Source organism: Accipiter gentilis, chromosome 13 (assembly GCF_929443795.1).
Source record: "Accipiter gentilis chromosome 13, bAccGen1.1, whole genome shotgun sequence".
NCBI lineage: Eukaryota > Metazoa > Chordata > Aves > Accipitriformes > Accipitridae > Astur > Astur gentilis.
In genome coordinates this window covers 33,087,395-33,105,947 of record NC_064892.1, presented here as the reverse complement: position 1 = coordinate 33,105,947, position 18,553 = coordinate 33,087,395, and the positions used below count along the sequence as shown (strand labels likewise).

General features: G+C 45.1%; 2 long non-coding RNA genes across 3 annotated transcripts in view; one reads left to right on the top strand and one right to left on the bottom strand.

Moving 5' to 3' along the window:
• The window catches only part of LOC126045106 (uncharacterized), a 32,832-nt gene extending 17,093 nt beyond the window's left edge, over positions 1-15,739 (bottom strand). Inside the window, exon 1 of one of the 2 annotated variants that reach the window (XR_007507910.1) lies at positions 15,659-15,739. This is a non-coding gene — a long non-coding RNA (uncharacterized LOC126045106). Of the gene's footprint in view, positions 1-15,639 lie in introns of both variants that reach the window. The other variant, XR_007507909.1, reaches the window with a different exon arrangement.
• Positions 15,740-16,169: 430 nt separating this feature from the next.
• On the top strand, positions 16,170-17,745 carry LOC126045107 (uncharacterized). Its single transcript, XR_007507911.1, has 2 exons — positions 16,170-16,259; positions 16,430-17,745. It is a non-coding gene; the product is annotated as an uncharacterized LOC126045107 (long non-coding RNA).
• Positions 17,746-18,553: the final 808 nt, after the last annotated feature.

Sequence of the window (18,553 nt, the reverse complement as noted above, 5' to 3'; positions counted from 1 at the left end):
CACTTTTCAATTCAAAAATTAAAACAAAACAAAACAAAACAAAACACCTAGAGACCGACACTGGATAAGAATAAATTTAGCCTAAACACATAAAGTTCAGCAAAGCTCTGAAAAAAACAAAACCAGAATCTTATAACAGGAAGCGTTAGGAAACCTTCACCATGGGCAGAGCTGCCCGTCCTGCCTGTAATATTGTTTGTTAAGCACTTTGGAATCCTTAGAAGCGAACAGAACTGCATAACTGAAGCTGCTGGACTGCATTTCTCTGCTCCCCATTTCTGCTGCAGTATCTTACTGTTAATTATTGTTACAAACTGCAGCTGGCTGGTGGGAGCACCAGTCAAGTATGTTTTCCTCTGGAACTAAACTCCAGGAAAAGAAAAAATTCTGAATATGCATTGCATCAGGATTAAAGACAAATTTTGAAGTTTGCTTCCAGAGAAAATGCTGGTGCACTCAAACCTTATTAATGTACAGGGGAGGGAGTGCCAAAGGACGAGAGCACTCCACAAATACAGCTGCAATTCCATGAAGTCAGAGCAAGCAGCTCCTTGCCCACAAGATGAGGTAAGTAAGGGATGTAGTGTAACAGCCCACATAACCCAAACGGATCTTGCAGCTCTAACTATCTGTGCCGTGAGGCCCCCAAACTAACAATACCGAACCTATCATACGTACAGCTTTTGCATTCAGCTTGGATTTTATTTGTGGATTTTATTTGACAGTTCTAACTCCTGATTTTTTAAAAGTATTCTTTCTACCATCGTCATTATTAAGGGGCTGGTTTTTTTCTGAGCTTCCAGTATGGAATGTCACTAGCTGGTAAGGGATCACTGATGAACCCTCCATCCTGTTGTACTCAGCGGAGAGTTTGCTACTGGTTTCAGAGGAGCAAGATTTTCACCCCACAGGAAATCAAGGTAAGTGGGAAATAATACTCATTTCATCCAATTAAATAGTAAAGCTCACACGTTTTCAGGATCTCAGTCCACAGACATTTCCTTTTTCTGTCAGAAAAATACAGTTGGGAGGATATGTAACATAAAGTACAAAAAAGGTGCTGTAACACAGAGTGAGACAAGGGGGCCAAAGCTGTAAATTCCTTCCATCGACATGGTAATCTGTATTTGTAAAAGGCCAATATTGAGCAGGCAGTGAAAACAGAAACGCATAACCACATCACATCATTCCACTGCCAGAAACATTCATACTAATTTCCACCATCAAACACACGGTATGATTACTTAAAGGTTTTTTTAACCAATCCTACTTATAAAAACAAAATCCTCAAGATGGTATAACTTCACATTTTCATATTCTGTAACATGAATATACATCAAATTGGCAACAATCTGTACCTTGTGTACAAGCCTCCGTCAGGGTCATTAACACGGAATCAACTCCTTGCAGTAAGTAAACACTTCTTTTTCTTGGTTTTTATGTTAAAAATTGAAAATTAAGCTTGCAAGTCATTCTGAACCAGCAAAACAGGGTTGACAAAGCAAGCACTGTAGTCTGATATCTTTTATTAGGCCAACTTAGAGTTCAAAAATATGCAAGCCTCCTTGACCACACACAAGTTCATGTATGCAGAACTGCAGGCTGGACCCATAAAATGTATTAAACTACTTGCTTTGTCACTACAGAAATATATATAGAGAGTATATATGTATATAATGCATATGCATACACATTTGAAAGGCTGCAGAATAAATTGTTCATTGATACAGGTTTAAAATAACAACTCTGAAGGACTTCTGTGGGCTGGCATGTTATCTTGCTATATATCACTGGGTTTAATAACGAAAATTTAGCAGCACACCAAACAAATCCTGCTTCTGATTTCTGATGAGGTCTAATTCTTATGAAAAAACTCATGACTCTTAGTAATAGTGTTAGCAACCATAGGTTCTTTGCTGCTAATAATAATAACAATGAGCATACTCGGCAAAGATACAGCACTGCGTTTCCCATCAAGTGTTTTACAAGGAATAATACAGAGGGTCACTGACCCTGTAATAGCTATGATACTTCAGGATGCTTTGTGCAGGCAAAACCCACTCTAAATGGTATGTCTCTTCTGCATAAGAATTCAAATGTTTCTAATATTGCTATGGGCCCACAACAAGGTGTGTGCATAACCTGCTCACCTCTGCTTTTCATCCCACAAGCATGTAAACAGATCACCACCCACTTCTTCAGTCCCCACGACAAGCCTTGCACCCGGGGAACAGAAGGGCCGGTTGTGGGAGCTACACACAAAGAACATATTGAAGAAATACAGTGACGAAGGCAACCGCTCGTCTTTCTTCAAGTTCTGGCACCGGTGAAACTCCTCCTGGGTGTTTCGTTGGGAGTGCAGTCACACCAGTAAATGCGCGCTATCCATTGGAACGAGGACGGAAGAATCAGTGTCCTTCAAGCCTTTGTGCTACCAGCACAAGTACTGCTTCGTAAATGTGAGTCCCAGCGATCGCATGGTGCCTCTGCAGCCCTCAGCTACTGGAACCCTGCCAGCAGATGCTGTGGCAGTACCTTGTGCTCTGGTTGTGTATGCCTTGAGATGGGTTGGTGGATCTGCTCTGATAACATCAAAAGTGGCTCTGATAAAGTCTGCTAACTCACTTCGAGTGAGTTTGAAGTTGAGGTTACGTCTTTTTAGATTTGATCCTGAACAACAAAGGCTGTTTGAGACCAAAGAGCATCACAGATTTGCAGAAGAGCTTTGTCTGGCTAAGGCAGTGTGTTCAAGGAGGATCAACATTTTGATCCTTCTACCGGTGAGCTGGCTCCTGGGAAAAAATATCGGTAAGTGGATATACTGATTAATAAGAAGTCTGAAACCACCTTTAGAATAAATTTAAGATGTGGCCTCAGTGTTACCCTAGCCACCTGAAAATAATATGGAGGATTAGACATAAAAGCTAGAACTTTATCTATCCCTGAGCTGAGGTAATGGCTACGAAAAATGTGGATTTCATTGACAGATGATTTAGTGAACATGATGACAGACGCTCAAACGTGGCTCCGTTAAAGATAAAAGCAACATGCTTAAATCTCATGAGGAAGGATTTTTTCTTATTGGTAGAGAATGTATGTCAAGACCTTTAGAAACCTAGGAACCACATAATGAGAAAATAACAAAGAATCAGCACTCATAAGTGTCTGGCTGAACCTCCCACTAAATGAGCTTTGATAGATCATTTTTTCCTGACAACAAAGACACCAGAAGGATTGGCTGGATTGTAGCTCCTCACTGCAACCTATGATGAAAAATAATTCCTGTAGCCAAATGGAAAGCCAAGGAGAGGACTTTCTCTCTAGAAGTATGGGTTTTCGCCCTACTAGAGTGAATCTAGTCCAGAGATATCATCTGAGAACATCAATACTATCAGGGGCAGAAGGAGGAGATGTAGTTGTAGTATCAGACAAAAATATTGGGACATTGTGTTCCTTGAAGATGACAGTTTTATCAGTGACTGGGAAGATACTAAAGATCTAAAAACTAAAATTAGTTACGCTTTTGCTTCTGAGAGTTCAACCTCCGCTGCCTGTTGCAGTGCCAGCTGCGATGCACTGGCTCAGTCGGCCTCACTGTTTTGTGTCCTCTTCTTGTTTGGTATCAACGAGGGTGACCGAAAGGCTAGCCAAGAGCTGTCCTCCCTTTCTCTGTGGGCCTCAGTGGCAACTGACTGCTGTTACTGGACTAGTCCTCTGGAAACACTGGTCTCGGGTGCAGCTGGTGGCAGTGGGTGGCCTCAGCCCTCTTGTTAACAGGACACTAGAGGAGAGAAACAGATACTTCTAACATGTGGTTCTTCTCATGTCAAAAATGGGTCAGATGAATAATCCCCCGGAATTACCTACTCCTCTCCATTAACCATAAACGTTACCTAAGGTGACATGCTTAGATACAAACATCCATATTGCAGACATCTGCATTTAGATTAGAAGAATCCCACCCTAGACATCTGCATTTCAGGGAAAATGAAATGGTGTCTTATGGCACAGATGCATCTAGGAGGTGATACTAACATCATGGTCTTCCACACTACAAAGACCAACAATTTTGACTCCCAAGTCTTCTCTGGGCATTCACAACAAACGTCAAACTGCACATTTGGAAGGAATGTGGCCTATTTCTCAAGAGCAGAACATAGATTATAGCCACCATGCCATACTTCTTTTACATATGGCTTCAAGCCTGGCAATTTCATAAAGGTGACCATTAAAAGAAATCGCACTTATATTAACTATTATTTTATTTATTTGCCAACAAACACAGGGAAACACCTACCGTAACAAAAAATACAGCAACAAAAAGTACAGTAGTAATAAACTATCCCTAACTAATATATGCAAGCAAACACTAGGGCTGATCTACTGGTTTGCCAAGGAATCAAAAGGTAGAGATTTGCAGAGTTTGGGGGCGCTTTTCACCCTTGGATGGAGTCCTGTGCAGAGAAAGTATATGTTCTGTGATTTAACAGACTTGGAGAAAAATAAGCTTTTTGTCTTGCTTTGTAACAAGATTCCTCCATAATATTTTCATAATTAAAAACTAGGAGTAGGCAGGTGAGAGGCAGAGCTGTTCCATATGAACAAAGAGATGAGAAAGAAAGGCGTAATTGGGGCTCCTACTTCCAGTTCCTACTGCACAACCTATAAAATTGCTGCAATGTCTTTCTCAGAGAGCTTTATTATGTTATTTCATACTGTCATCCAAGCTAGAGAAGGCTACAGACCTCCTTTGATATGTTTACGCTGAATTAACATTAATTAATGATGAAGGGTACCATGAATAATCTGTTCAGCTGACCAAATGTAGATGTCTATGTAAGAGTGAGATGAATTGTCTCTAAGCTCAATTGATTGTATTGACTAGTTTGACTACACAGGGTATTTAGACACCCAACTCACATGTGGACACCTATATTTACCCCAAAGGTAAGCGTCTAAAATCTCTCCCAGGCCTCACAACTCTCTCTGGCAGATAGGTGAATATTCCAGACTAGCTTAGTAATGAAGAAAATGATCTTAACAAAATGGAGAAATGGTCTGAAAACAATAGGAGGCAATTCTACTGAGACAAAGAATAAAGCTCTACACTTAGGCAGCACACGAAGGGTGGTGTATCATAGGCTAAGGAGCAGTTCTGAGAAAAAAATGAATAAACTGAAGATTAATCAACAGTGTCATCTGGTTATGAAAAAAAGCCATCATAATATGATGGGATGTACACCTGACAAGCCATATGAAGGAACCCTTCCATTCTGTTTGGCACAGGTTATATTGCATCCAGTTTGGGGTACTGCACATCAGGAAAGATAGAAAATAAAAGTAAAGCTGCAAGAATGGCTGGAGGTCAAGAAAAATAAGTTATTCTCAAGCCAGTTCAAGTCAAAACCCAGAAGAGGTAGCAGTGGGCTTAACTTGCAGCAAAAGAGATTCAGGTTACAGGTCAGGATTGTACATATAACTTGCACATGTCATAAAGAACACTTTTCTAAAATGATTAAACACTGGAGTGAACCACCTTGAGAGGTTCTGAAGTCTCTATTCTTGGAGGTCTTGGAAAGCAGGTTAGTGAAATACCTGTTAAGGAGAACACAGGTATATTTAATTCTGCCTTGATCAGAGGGAAGGAGTAGGTGACCTCAGATCTGCTTTAGCACCGCTTTCTATAATTCTGTGATAGCATCCCATTTTAGAGATACAGAAGCAAAAATATGACTTGCCTTTCACTACAACAATGCGGCATATCCAGAATTAGGACACTCTGACTTATCTCACTCTTTTAAATAATACCAGCCAGTAATATTGACCTAGTCTTAAGAAAAAAACAAATCTCTTTTAAATAGCCACATTTTAAAAATAGATCATAGAATCATAGAATAGTTTGGGTCAGAAGGGACCTTTAAAGATCATCTAGTTCCAACACCCCTGCTACGGACAGGGCCATCTTTCACTAGACCAGGTTGCTCAAAGCCCTGTCCAACCTGGCCACGAACACTTCCAGGGATGGGGCAGCCACAGCTTCTCCAGGCAACCCATGCCAGGGTCTCACCACCCTCATCATAACAAATTTCTTCCTGATGTCTAATCTAAACCTACCCTCTTTCAGTTTAAAGCCATTGCCCCTTCTCCTTGTTCCATGACCTTTCCAGGCACAGAGGGGAGGCTGACAGGTCGGTAGTTCCCAGGGTCCTCTTTTCTACCCTTTTTAAGAACGGGTGCAATGTTTCCCTCCTTCCAGTTACTGGGGACTTCACCTGACTGCCATGACTTTTCAAATATCACGGAGAGTGGCTTGGCAGCTACAGCAGCCAATTCCCGCAGGACTCTGGGATGGATCTCGTCAGGTCCCACAGACTTATATATGTTCAGGTTCCTCAGGTGGTCACAAACCTGGTCTTGTCTTACAGTGGGAGGGACTTTGCTCTCCCAGTCCCCATCTTGAAGTTCAGGGGCTTGAGAGGTGTGGGAAGGGAGATTACCATTGAAAACTGAGCCAAAAAAATTGATGAGTACCTCAGCCTTCTCCATGTCACTTGTCACTAGTCTTCCTGACTTATTTATTGGGGATGTGGGGGGAGAGTACCACTTGCAAATTGAAAAAAGTGCATAACTACATTATTGTTGACTCTGTAAATACAAACTGAGCAATTTCATCATTTTAATGTGTAAAAATCAGACTTGCATTTACAGCCACATCAATTACTCAGCATAGTAAACAGATTACGTAGCAAAATTATACAAAACTGTGTGTGCAATTTCATGCAGTATTTTTGTATCTTTTTAAGTTGCCTCTAAACTCCCTGAAACAGATACCAAAGAAAACTTGAAAGAAGGCAGCAGTATTCTCTCTGTCGCACGTAAAGATCGCTTTCATTTTCTTCAGTGACTTCCCTGAAGCATAATGCTAACACAGACCCAGAAGTATGATCTCATTCTGACCTTTTCAAAACAGATGGGTTGGGGGATCACCATGAAAACTGCAACTTCATAATCTTCTAACTGTTGAAGCCATGTACCTTCTCAGAAACGATGCCAATCATTTGAACTGAACTAAGGCAATTTTCTGGCATTATATTTCAATGACCTGGTGCCCAGGGTCGAAAAAACACTTTGTAATTTGTTCTAGATGGCCCAAGCATATACTCACTACTTCTGTGGGGTCCTACAGCAATACTACAGAGCCTTCCAGCAAAGCAACATTCAGGAGGAGAAGTATAAACACGGCAATTAACATTTTAAAGCCAAGTGTTTTATTACATCTGCGTGGACTTCACCTGCTAATGCTTCTTCCCTTCTGCAATGAATTATCGTGTTACTGTTATCTATTTCTTAGGAGTTTTTACCAAGTTTTAGGATTCAATTGAATTTCCCAATTCAGTTTCAGGTCAGACATTCTTATCTGCATCATAGAAATCTGGGGGAAAAGTCTAGCATAAATGGGGTGTCTCATGCTCTGCACACTGGTATAACTGGATACGTACGATGGCTCTTCTCTGTGCCCTGGGAAAACCCCCTTCAAAATTGTTGTTCAGCATGTTGGGCTTTTATATGCCAAGCCTAAAAGAGTAGTCACACATGCTACCAGACTTTAATATTTGTGACTTAACAAGGTCGTCAGATCTATCAGATTACAATAAAATTCCCATGCCATTTTTGGCTTCTATACCCCCTCGAGTAGCAATGTAGAAGCCAGTGGCTCTGGGACTCTCCGTCAGTGACACTCGCCATCCAGATCCACAGATACCGTAGCACAGACGGTTTAGCTCTGTTATCAGGCCAAAGACATGCTCAGGATTTGTCTAGACAAGGCGCTTTGAGAAAATTAATCTGGATCAACCAAGTGAAGTGAATTATACGATATTGGATTTACACTCTGAATAAGTATCTGTGCAGGTGTTTAATACTATTTAGTATATCTGCATTAGAAATCTATTGAGATTAACTTCCGTGTCTCACAGATAAGAGGTTTTTCTGTTCTGTGACTGGCAGTTTCTTAACAGGAACTCCCTAATGCGAGCCATAAGGCCTTCCTCTTTCTTAAGATTTTCCATCTAAACCCGCAGTTCTTAACCAGACAACAAGAGGAATGATGGCAGTTATGAGAGAAGTGATATATCCAGCAGATTAGAAGCTTATGCTTATATTTGGAGTTATAATTGGAGGCATTTAGATACTGCACATGTAAATAGTGCCCTGCTGATATCAAGCTTTCCTAAAATTCAAATTAACAGGGCATTCCCAATGTGGAGATATTGCCCCTCTTTTCATAAGAATTAAGAGACCAGAAGTGATTTGTTATACATCTGATACAAAAAGCAAAAAATGCATAACTTAACATTAGACATATAAAATATGGATGTCTACAGCCGACAGGTCAGATCATGCTCTGCACAAATGGGTATTTAGGGGTGCAACTCCTCTCTAAAACAAACTAGAGGAATTTTATATATATATATATATATGTAAAAAATATATATTATATATATTATACTCAAAGTACCTAATTCTCTCTTCTGACTATAAAGAAGTGTGATGTGACATGATGTATGCTGTACACCTCTAAAGATAAATGGTATCTACATGCATCAAGTTGTCCCTAAGAGTTATTCCATCTTGGCATGCGCTGCTGAGGATGATCAAGTTAATGACTGGAGGTTTCAGATCTCTGGCTGCATGTTGTACTTCCCCTGTCCCTCTGCAGGACATCTTCTGTGCATTTTCATTATGTATCTGCACAAAAGTCGTATTTTAATGCTTTCTTTTTCTTTTGGTGTGTTCCAGACATCCACCTGGTTCCTTTTTCTTTTGCTACAAATAGCATCTGAAAGTCACTTGGCTCAAACACTAGTGCCTCAAGACATCATACTCACCTGCAGAAAGGATGGATGGAAAAAGGCTGTAGGGCAGCGTCTCGCACCAGATTGCTCTAGCAGCCCCACTGCCCAGGCTGTGACCCCACATTAACGCTGACAGCTGAAGTTCAGCTCGTGAGCCCCACTTCTCCGCTCTGATTTCAGCCAGGTTGGTGCCTCCCTTCAGAGGCAGTGCCTTCGCTTGAGGCTGTAGTTTGGGAACTGCTGCTCCACGCCACATAAAGGCTTGAATTAAGCATATATAGTCTTTTTTGGGATAAGACTAGGTGGTGACATACTAATCTAGTTTCATTCTGCAACAGGGTAACAGATGGGAGAAGCAGGAGGTGTCATATCTTGACTGTTTTTGACACTGACATGGATTATTCTTCTACCTAAGGCAAAGAAACACAGTTTAGAGGAAACTAGTATAGGATGAGTACAAACTGTCTGGGAAGTCATTCACTAGAAGTATTTATCAATGGATAGTTATTGAAATGGTAGGATGTATAGAGTGGGATTCCCCAGGAGTCTGTGCTAAATTTGGGGCTTTTCAGTATTTCCATTAACAAACTGAATGGGGGAAGATAAAATGTGCTTATTCATCACTGAAGATAACCTCATGCTAATAGAGGCTGCCAGCTCACTGGAAGATAAAACTGAAATTCAGATTACCTTGACAAATTGGAGAAATAGTCTTAAAAATAGGTGGCAAACCAATAAGGACCTATGCAAAGTCCTGCACTTTCACACTGCACAAATACAGGCTAGGCAAGAATTGTAAGACCGCAGCCCCATAGAAAGGAGCTAGGGGAGCACAGCTGGGCTCTGCTGCAATTAATAAAAAAAAAAAAGCAAACCCCATAGTGGGATACATAAAGAGTAAGACAGCCTTTAGGAGACTTGAGTTGTCTGCTCGCTCAGCAGCAGCAAGCTCTTCCCTCAAATACCAAGTCTAGTTTGAGATACGGCAAAAGAGAAATTGGACAGAATTCAGAAAAGAGAGATAACAATTGTCAGAGGTAAAAAAAAAAAAAAGACACCTATTAGGAAAAAGCAAAAGGACTGGCATGGTTTAGTCTACAGGTGACTACAGAAAACATGCCAAGAAAAGACTACCTGCGTGAAGGACGGTTAAACACTGGCGCAGATTGCCTGAGGGGTGTGTGAAACCTCCACCCCTGGATGTCTTTAGGAACAGGCTAGACAAATGGGAAAGACAGAGGGACAGCGGGTCATCAGGGCATAGGGAGAGGTTCACTGATGTCCGAGGTCCCTTCTAATGCTATTTTCTAGGATACAGTCATTCTGCATCTTCTAAACTTTCTGTTTTGTGTAGTTGCGTTCAGCGTAATTGTGCAAAGACCAGCATTTCTCATTCATCATCCTTGGAGCTGAATGAACCTGAGCTTTTTACTTGTTATAAATTCAGTAAGTCCGCTAGTTCTCAGAGTTCACTGCACTAAAGCTAAGGCAGTTAGACAGCCTGCTTTTATAATGCTTTCATTGAATAAGTTTGCAAAGCTGCTACCTAGAGTCTACATTATTGCTCAGCACCACTTTGTTAATTTGGAATCCAGATCTGGTGACTGATTTAGGAAAACAGTTCAGCTAATCCCTAGTGAATAGAAATCCTCAGCCTAAGATTGTATGGCTCACCAGATTCCCACACGTGCAAATGCAGCAGCTGCCTTGCAAAGGGAAGTTAAAATATCAAGTACAAACTTTAGGGGGTTTTCACATGACATGCTCATTTTCCCTCCTCGGAGATCTAGGGCTCCAAAGGGAAGGAGTAGAGACAATCACAGATTTTCCCAGTAGATGACTTTTGTAGTAAGGTGGCAAGAGCACGTATGTATTCTAGAAAGCTCTTTGAGGGCAGCAATTCTGGCAGGAGAATGTTCAGAGCTACTGTTAAAAAACCCTAATTCTGCTAATTAGCCTTGTCTCGTTTCTTCAATCAGCTGATACAATTAGCGTGCATACCTATGTGATATCAATAACCTATGTATTTTAAACTGGTTCCATGTAATTGCCTTCTGCATGATAAAACACATTCAGGCAGAGTACTATGAATTCTAATTCCTCAGCGAGAGCTTCTGGGAAGGCATTAATTGTTACAGGAAGGCCCCAGTGCAGATTGCTTCTTGCCTGATAGGAAGCCCTTGATTGACCCTCAACCTGGTGAGCTTTGGGAGACCATGCAAGGGCCATTTCTTCAGTCAAACTCGGCATGAGGTGGGCAAGCAGCTGATTTTCCTGGGACGCTGAGATAGGCCAGTCGCTCAGACTGATGCTATATCCTGTACCTGCTCCTGCAGTAGCCATCCAAATTTAGAAATAAATGAATAAATGTAATGAAAATAACTCTTTTAATTATGACAACAATGAAAAGTCTTTTCTTCCTCAAAATTACTATGAAGATGTAATAACTGCTCTCAGATAAGGCCTCCCAAGTGGCACTGCATTAGTGAATGGCTCCAGTGCAGCTGAAACTAGTTTCTAGTGAAGAGAAGCACAAAACTTCCAGCTCCCTATACTCACGAAAATATCCCTCAGCTACGATTCTTTCTATTGTCATATTATTTACAATACGAGTTTTGAGAGCATTATGGGAGTTGCCCAGTTACATATTGATTTATATATGACCCTGGATATCTCAGACGCACAACTCCCTCTTCTCATTCTTGTCGTGCCACCCCACCCCACTTTTTTTCACTTTCCCCTATCCATACTTTCTTCCACACTTTCTGAGATTTCTTCTTTTTCCTTCCAAATGAAGTTGTATGGGCTTAACATTGGAGGCTCTAAGTGCCTTTTCAATAGACTGATGCTTCTCTGCTGTTCTCGGGAGCAAAGAGATTTACTCCTACAATAGTCTCACCTCCTGCCAATTACAAAATGAGGCTCAGTTCTCTAACCGTGCAGTGCAGGACACTAGACCGGAGCAGCTGAAACCCCTTCCTTAGAAGCAGGATATTCCTGTCCAGGGTTACTTTCTAGTAAATGTACATTTACAGGTGCAATGAGAGATCTTTGATACAATGCCTAAGAAAAAAAACGAGGCTCAAAATCTAAAGCTACTCAGATACTTACCTCCTACTCCCTGACAAGAAATACTTAAACAGGAGTCAGATGCCCAAGGATCCCAGATGACATTTGGGGATCCAGGCCTATGGTCCCATCCGACCTACCCAAGCACCAAATAACACAAGATGCTCTCAGATGGATGAGAGTCTCAGGTGGAAAACTTTGCCAAAGTTTCCGAACGAAGCATACTTCTGGGCAGTGAATCAGGTGTTGCTGGTCTCTTTCCTGAGATCTGTACCAGAGATAGCCACAGTGTACTAGAAACGGTTGTGTGTTACGTGTGGAAAGCAAGGGTCTATACAAAGATGTGCTGATTGTGTTAACTTACAGCTTTTGTAGCATCACACAGAGTTAAGCCACTCCTTGAGCTGTAATAAAAGGCAAGTTGCATTTACTAAAATAAGGTAATGATTCTGTGATGGGCAAATACCTTCTGAACATCATTTTACACTGACATGCTTTTAATAACTAACGAGACTTCCTTTTCATATAACATTTTATAATTTTTATCTGTCTTGCTTACATCCTTAAGCCATCGTGGCTATGGCATGACTTACATTTTATAAGCACGCTACAACTCTCCATAATCACTGTAAGTCAGTATACAGAATTGCTCTAATGAGTTAGATGGTTTCTGGACTCCCCAAAAGTGATCTTACCCAAGTAAGCCAAGGAGGCAATATACAAACAAAAACAGGATGTAAAAGCTGATGATAAAAATAATTTTAAAAATACCTATTAAAGTGAAGAAATGTTAATCCTGAGGACACATTGTTCTCCTTCGGATGTTTTCCCCAACACCCTTTTGTTTCTTTGTGGGGAAGACTGACTGCAATATAACCTCAAAGAGACATAACTGGTACAGTACCAATACGCTAGATGCTACCATATCCAGACTTCGGGGACCTAGCCTCTAAGGTAGGATACAAAGTCCCAGATCAAGTGCTTCAATTGCTGTGAAATACGTGAGAAAATCCGGACTCTCGGAAGAGTGACAAATATGTAGTTGCACATTAAGTCACGTAGGGTTAGGTGATACAACAGGCCAGGCATGTGAAGCTTCAGAAATCTCATTTCTCTCTCAAGTTGGCATACCCTGAAGCAACAACTCAAAACCAGTTTGAATTCCAGGCGGGAACCTAGGGCCGTGCTAAAGCCCTGAGCACGGCTAGTACGCATGAGCACTTCAGCAGGAGCAGTACAATTACCTTTGCACATTGCAAATCTCCCCGGCCACAAACACATACGTTTCATTGCCCAAACTACTTTCATTTTTATCTATGCACATGTATGTTACAGATATTGGACAAAGTTTCTCCATACATTAGCCCTTTAGTACACTAATCATTTGGTTACTCTTCCCTGAATTCCCTCTAGAGCGCTTATTAATTTATGACTGAGAAGTCATATTTATCTATTAAAATGAGGAAATATACATTCAGATATATGCAGAGAAGCATTTTTTTCTCTGTTTACTCTTAATTTACATCTTGATGAGTCAAATCCCCACTGTTACATTGCCAAGTCAAATAAAATTTCACTGGTTGTCCTGTGGGACTGTATGAAACACACATCTTTAATTAATTTGGTCCGCTAAATGCACGTGGCCAAGAAAGACCTGCATTTGGTATCGATATCTAGGCAAAAGTAATGAAGAAAACATCTTTTCAGAGCCACCGGCATTTCAGAGCGCAAGTAATTCTCAAGTACAATAGATGAGTGTTGACATCTTTGATATAACTCTATATAATAAATGTAGATAATAAATATGGCTCTGAATAATAAATATACTGCTAGAACCGTTGTCCCACACTCTCAGATACAGAAGGTACTCCAGCAGCTTTCCGCTTGCTCGGGAGCTCTAGAAGGCCACAGCTGAGATGCAAACAGAACTCTACGTTGAAAAGATAATTTAAAAAAAAAAACAAACTGTATGGCAGTTTTTTATCTTTGCCTTTTGCCCTTTCCTTTCCAGCTAAGGGGCCCGATTCCGCCACCGCAAAGGCAGGGGCAGGAGGAGCTCTGTTAGCCGGAGCATTTCGGGGTGCCGCTCCGGGGCAGCCGCACGGACAGACTGGAGCCGGTGGGGGGGGGGGGGGGTGTGGGGTGTGTCTCCCAGAGGGAAAAATAAAAAAAAACCCAAACCCCCAACCCCCCCAAAACCCCCAACCAAAGGAGGGAGGAGACGGCCAAGTCTAGCAGGGCAGCAGCGGAGGAGCCAGAAGGGGCCGGTGGTCCCAGCCGCCTTTCCGAGCTCGGGGGCTCGCCACCGGCGTTCGCCTGGAAGAGACCCGGGCTGCGGGCACGGACCGCGGCAGCACGGCAGCCCCTCGGACCGGAGGGCGCGGGGAGGGGCGGCCGGGGCCGGGGGTGTCCCCGGTGAGCTCTCCGCCGGAACGGGGGAAGCCGAGCTCCCCCGCTCCCTGCCCTGCCTGCCCCCGACCCGGCTCGGCCGCTCGCTCCTCCTGGCGCTGCCCTCTCCCAGCCGGCCCAGCACCGGCCCAGCACCGGCCCAGGATGTCCCAGCGCTATCCGAAGTCTCCTAGGACAGTCCCAGGACAGTGCCACCACCATCCTAACTGTCCCAGGACAATCCCAGACTGTCCCAGGACAATCCCAGCACCATCCCAGGATGTCCCAGCACTATCCTAACTGTCCCAGGACAATCCCAGACTGTCCCAGGACAATCCCAGCACCATCCCAGGATGTCCCAGCGCTATCCTAACTGTCCCAGAACAATCCCAGACTGTCGCAGGACAATCCCAGCACCATCCCAGGATGTCCCAGCACTATCCTAATTGTCCCAGGACAATCCCAGACTGTCCCAGCACTGTCCCAGACTGTCCCAGGACAATCCCAGCACCATCCCAGGATGTCCCAGCACTATCCTAACTGTCCCAGGACAATCCCAGACTGTCGCAGGACAATCCCAGCACCATCCCAGGATGTCCCAGCACTATCCTAACTGTCCCAGGACAATCCCAGACTGTCCCAGGACTGTCCCAGACTGTCCCAGGACAATCCCAGCACCATCCCAGGATGTCCCAGCACTATCCTAACTGTCCCAGGACAATCCCAGACTGTCCCAGCACTGTCCCAGACTGTCCCAGGACAATCCCAGCACCATCCTAGGATGTCCCAGCACTATCCTAACTGTCCCAGGACAATATCCCAGACTGTCCCAGCGCTGTCCCAGACTGTCCCAGCACTGACCCAGACTGCACTAGGGCCGTCCCAGCCTGCCCCAGCTTTGTCCCAGCACCATCCCAGGATGTCCCAGCACTACCCTAACTGTCCCAGCACTGTCCCAGCACTATCCTAATTGTTCCGGGGCAGTCCCAGACTGTCCCAGCACTGCCCGAGCACAGTCCCAGATTGTCCCAGCGCTGTCCCAGCCTTTCCCAGCAGAGCCGCAGACTGTCCCAGCACAGTACCAGCACCGTCCCAGCTCCTCCGCGGGTGCCCACCTTCCCCCACGCGTCCAACCCCCCCCCCTCGCCCCGTGTCCCAGCCAGGCGGGACTCGGCGAGCGCACCCCTCGGTGACAGTCCCAGGGCCACGGGAAGGGTTAATCGCGGCCCCCGACAGCCCACGGTCACTGCCGCGGGGACACGGAGGGGGAAAGGGGCCGGGGGCTCTGCCGATGGGACCCACCAGCCGCTTCGCAGCCCGGCCGTACCGCTTGTTTGCAGAATTACCGTGCGCAGGGAAACGCCAGCAACGCTTCAGCCCCCCCCCCCCCCCGGGGAAGTCCGAGCACGGATAAATCCGCAGCTGGGGGGGTCAAGCTCGCAGAAAACGGCCGAACACAAATTTCTTTTGCATTTTCCTCCCGGGGAAACAAAAAAAAAATAATAATAATAAGCTGAACCCGGGAGATAAAGGACTGTCGGGTGGTAAGTACTGACCAGCAGCAGCAGCTGGAGCGGGATCACCGCGCTGCCAGCTTGTTAACCGCAGCCTTTAGAGCAGAGGAGGAGAAAAGCGAGATCTCCGCAACTGCCTGCACGCCCACTGGTTTCACTGGCTCGAGTGTCTGCGAGAAAAAGATAAGAGGCTGGTGCAGAGAAACTATTACAAAAAAAAAAAAAAAAATACCAAGAGAGAAGAAAAGAAAACTCCCCAAAACTAAGAAGCACTAGTGACTTGAAAGTAGTTGCAGCCCCGCAGAACGGCTCGTCCCGGTGCGGGGAGCGCAGGGCAGATGACGGGGGGTCCCCGGTCCCTCTGCCCGGCACAGGGCGGCCGGGGGGGGCCGGGGGGCAGCGGGGAAAAAACGAACCCCGGCCGCTACCGGGGGTAGGACGCACCGAGGGGGGCGGGAGGGGGGCTTAAAGGAGGGGTGGGCGATAATAGGCGAGTTTGAAATTGCCCCGAAGGGGCACATTTTGGGTTGAGCCGAGCGGGGTGGCAATGACTGTCGTTAACTGCCAGGTCCTGAAAGTTCCTCTGGCTTTTTTTTTTTGCAGGGAGTCAGAAGTGACTCGTCGGGGTGGTCTCACTCTCGGTTCTGTCCTTACGGATTTCCAACCCACCGGAAAGTTTCTCACCCGAGCTTCTGAATATTTTATGAAAATGTGAATATTTTACCGTAACCACTCATTTTCCCGGAAGCCCGAACGAAGCCTGGGGAGCAGATCTGCTCCCCACCCTCTTCGCCCGACCGAAGCGGAGGGGGGCATGGCTTCAGTGCCCGCACCCCCCCAACCTCACCGGGAACTGCCCTGGGAGCAGAATCGGGCCCCTCGGGAGCTCGGTATCTCCCCCGGACGAGTAAATAACCGAGCGACCTCAAGTCCAAAAGGCGGTTACATTTGGAAAAAAAAAAACCCAACAAAACACCAAAAACCCCGGTTGCTGCTGCTTTTTTACAGCGATATCCCAGCTTTTCCTGGCTCTGAACTTTTTTGCTTAATTGCACCGTTTGACCTTCTGCTAAAAGGAGGCGATTCTTCGCTTCTTTCTATATGTCAAATAATTCCGTACGTGCCGGGAGAAATAAAAGTCCCAGCAGACACCCAGGGTGCCGAGTATTTGCATTCGGTATTTTTAACGACGAGATTTAAAATCGCTGAATTTAATTATGCCAAAGAGGAAGACAACACGGTCGACAGCAGAGCTCCAAGTACCTGAATTTACGCCCAAGTCTCCGCGAAGTCTGACAAGAGACGAACCCGCTAGCCCGGTGCCACTGGGGCGGGAGAGGGACGGGGCCGGGGGGGACACACATAAAAATAGGGGCTGGGGGACATCTCCGAGGGAAAAGGTGGCCGAAACCGGGACGCTGAGAAACCTGACGTCGAGGGGATGAGCTGGATGTTGAGCCTGGGACGAAAGCGAGCCGTCATACAGAGATTTAGTTATTATCAGGCAAATCTTTGGACCGGGGAACGAAAAGGGGAGAGAAACTTCATATGTGCGGCTGGAGAGAAGCGGCTCGGGGGCCCACGGCGGCGGGGGGGCATTTCTGAAATTACACCCCCTGCTCCTGGCCACAGCTTTGAAATAATGAAAGTTTTTTTTTTAAAAAAAAAAAAAAAAAAAAAGAAAAAAAGAAAAAAACCCCAAACTCAGGAAAAGCCGAGTCGCCGCTGGGACCCCGCTATCCCAACCCAGGTTACTGGAGTTCTGGGCTGAGGGTTGTCATTATTCGCTGTACAGACCCCCCCGGCAGTCAATCGTGACGAGCACGTTTTAAAGCCTCCACTAATTTACCCAGAACAAAGACACTTTCCAGCTACGCTAGGAAAGAAAAAAACCAAAAAAAAAAAAAAACCAAACCAAAACCAAAACTCGACTCAATTAAAAATAACGATTTTTCTTCTTGGACAGCTACCAGCGTTTTGCCCTCACCGTCCCGGGACTTTCATTTAACCTCGGTAACATCCCGAAAGGCTACAATCATTTTGCGTACATCGCATCGTACCTTTTCGGTCCCGCAATACAGAGCAGTCCCGAGCAGAGAACTGAGTTTGTTCGGGAAAAGAAACGTGACGAGGCGGACGGGGCTTAATTAAACCTTGCAGAGATCCAGTTGGTAATGAGCAAAAAATCATCCAGTCTTTAACAACCTGGTCGCACAGGCTGGATATAGACAACGGTGTCTGAAAAAATAATTACGAAATTACGCAGCTCTAGGCACACCCAAAAAAAGTTTCCAGCCCGAAAAAAAAAAAAAATTAAAAAATAAATAAAAGCCCCAAAATCTTGGGGGAAGTGACTGGTGTTAACTGCGGCTGCTGATCCTTCAGCTCCGCTCGCAGACGCAGGTCACGTCCGTTCCCTCCACAGGTTTCCCCCAAATCGGGCTTTTCGAGCCCATTTCGGTGGGCTTGCCCGCGCGGAGAGCCACTTTTGGGAACGGAGGGGGCTCCGCCACCCGTCCTCGGCACCCACCCCCCCGGCGGGGGCTGTCCGAGCCCTGGGGGGGGGGAGCGAGGGGCAGGGGGAGGTCGGCAGGTCCCGGGGCTGCCCCGCAGGGTGCGGGGCGGGGGGAGCCGGGGGGGCTCCCGGCAAAGCGGCGAGGAAGAGAGTGGGGTGAGGAAGAGCCGCTCCCGCTTCGCTGGAAGGGGAGAGGGACCGTGTCAGCCCCT